We start from the raw sequence: 2,583 nt of genomic DNA on the forward strand, positions 1-2,583 counted from the left end.
GGGGGAGTATACACAATATTAAAGAGAAAGAAGATTATATATGTACATGGAGCAATCTGTGGAGGGGTTGATCTCTTGTTGAACATCGACATCACATATGTTAGGGAGATTATTAGCTCTATCCCAATCGATTCCGGGGATAGCTCTAACGGCAAACTGCATGCAAATCATGCAGTTTGTTGATGACCTTGGTTAAAGGCCGCTCTATGTAAAGCCCTAACACCGTGACAACAATCTTCTAGATCACCGATATTTGTAATGTAAGAGAGACAACCAATCAAATTATAAATGACCTGATAGCATGACAAGGCTTCTGCATGGCGGGGTACAACTATCGCCATGCAGAACACCACTAAACATACAATCTTTCCAATCATATTGACCGTTTTGGAGAGAGGGAGAAGAAGAAGAATTTATAGTAATTTTAGATCAAAAAGAGTACGATCAATATTTTGGTAATACAAGTGTTGGGTACAAACCCTTATGACATATTAGGGTTTTATAAGGAGAGAATCATGTTTATGCGGAGTAAGGATCGGATGAATCAACTTTTCGAGGTTGCGGTGGAGTGCTAATTAAGTACTTATTCATCCTTAATCAGAGGTTTCGAGTTTGAACTCTGAAGTATATGTTGACACCAAATTTTGACCCTCCCCGATAATAATTAATTTGCGAGTTTCTTAATTTTCAAACGATTTAGAATAATTACTTTATAAAATTCAAGTATCTTCGAGGCTTTATGTAATTTTAGTCGGTTCTCATAGTATTTTATAATTATATATGTTATTAGTGTTTCTTAAATATTCAAAATCATCTTAAAAAAGATTTTATTTTAATTAAATCTTCAATTGAATTAATTGGGTTTAAAGTATATTCGTAATTTGGAGTCATTTAGCTTATTAGCTTAATTTTTGGAAGCTTGTTTTATTAATTTACTAACTTAGGTTGTGGTTATGATTTTAAATTATTTAGTTTATAATTAAATTAAATTTTATTTCGTTAAGATTAAGAAGCTCGCTAATTAATTTATATTAATCTATCTTGTATAGAATCTAGCCGAACTCTCCAAAATAACTCAATATGGCTAAATTATAAATTCCAAGTTGGTTATAATTGTAATGCAATTGACCATTTCCTAACTACAATCTTAGCCGCATTTTGCCCCAATTTTGGACCAATTTTCAGCCAGAACTTGGCCAAAATCCTTCTCCAAACAATACAGCCCATTAATGCCTTCAATTTCCAGTCAACATTACACCAAAATCCCAGCCCACTTTTTTTTCCCCTTAACCCGTAACCCGACCCAATCCGTCACCGACCCAAACCCCTTTTTCTTTCTCAAACGTTAACAACAACAATTCCAAACACTCACAGACGAAACGTACAACAGCAGTACGCATCAAAAGAAACCCAGAAACGCGTGTAGAAGGAGCAGCAGGAGCCAGCTGCGAAAATCGTCCTAGTGGCCGCGAGATCTTGCAATGTAGCACTCCAAGGACGAGTCAATCGATCGAGCTCGTCCATCTCTCCTTTCCTCTTCCGGCAATGGTCGAAATTTCAAAAAAAAAGTGCCTCCCCTTTAATGGAAAAGATTTCGAGTTTGAATTCGAAATGGGCCTTGAACCCAATTTCTATCCGTTTGCCCCCAATTTCTGCCCTAGTTTCTTCCTATAAAGGTTACCCTCTTTTCATATGTCAAAGGGAGAACGTCAGAGAAGAGATTTTTTTTTTACTTGAAAATTCTAGAGTCGGGATAAAGGGTTGGCTTTCTCTGTGAGCGACTTTCGACTTAAGAAATCCGAGCGATTTTTTTTAGAGATTTTCTAGTGGGAAAGTTGGGAGTCAAAGAAAGGTTGGAGTTACTTTGAACAAATCTTATACTTAAAAAGTTTTAGACGGTTCTTTTTTTTTATTATTTCGAAGATGCGAGAAGTTTCTTTTCGAAGCTCGTTCGAAGCTTTTGATCGGCTGTTTGAGTTTCGAATCTATGTGGCGGAGGAATTGCTGCCCGAAAAAAGGTAATGTCTCTCCTTTATAGTAATCTTCCCGTCTCTTTTGTATTTTTCTATGTGATATTTCTGATGCCGGAAAGTCTCGTTCCATAGTTCGTCTAGTGTCTGGTATAGTTGAGTTTGTAATGTTCTAATGCGATCTACGCACCTGGGCAATTTTCTCAAGTCAGTTTTAACGTCGGTTGGTTATCTGCTTCTCTGTTTGGAAACTTGTCGTATTACTCTTCTTCTCAAATTTGTTAAGTGTTGATGTTTGTCGGTTAAGAAGTAGCTCAAACCACCCTTAAATAACTATGAACAAATTGGTCTGGCAATGCCTTTGAGTTTGAACGTTTGTATAAGTTTAATCCTCTATTCTGTTCTAGATAGATTTCATTTGTAGGTTTATTTAAGATCACTTGCTTTGGTAAATCTTTTCTTGTTTCAATAGTTGAATCGATGTGAAAAAGGTGTTTTGTAGTTACTTAAAAAATGTGATTTATTTATGGTTAAGATCAAAACTTAAGTATAAGAATATATTCATCTTGATATAATATTGCTTTCTCTGTTTGCATTGGCACATTTTTGTTGT

This window comes from Solanum tuberosum, unplaced genomic scaffold (genome assembly GCF_000226075.1).
Source record: "Solanum tuberosum cultivar DM 1-3 516 R44 unplaced genomic scaffold, SolTub_3.0 scf00177, whole genome shotgun sequence".
Classification (NCBI taxonomy): Eukaryota; Viridiplantae; Streptophyta; class Magnoliopsida; order Solanales; family Solanaceae; genus Solanum; species Solanum tuberosum.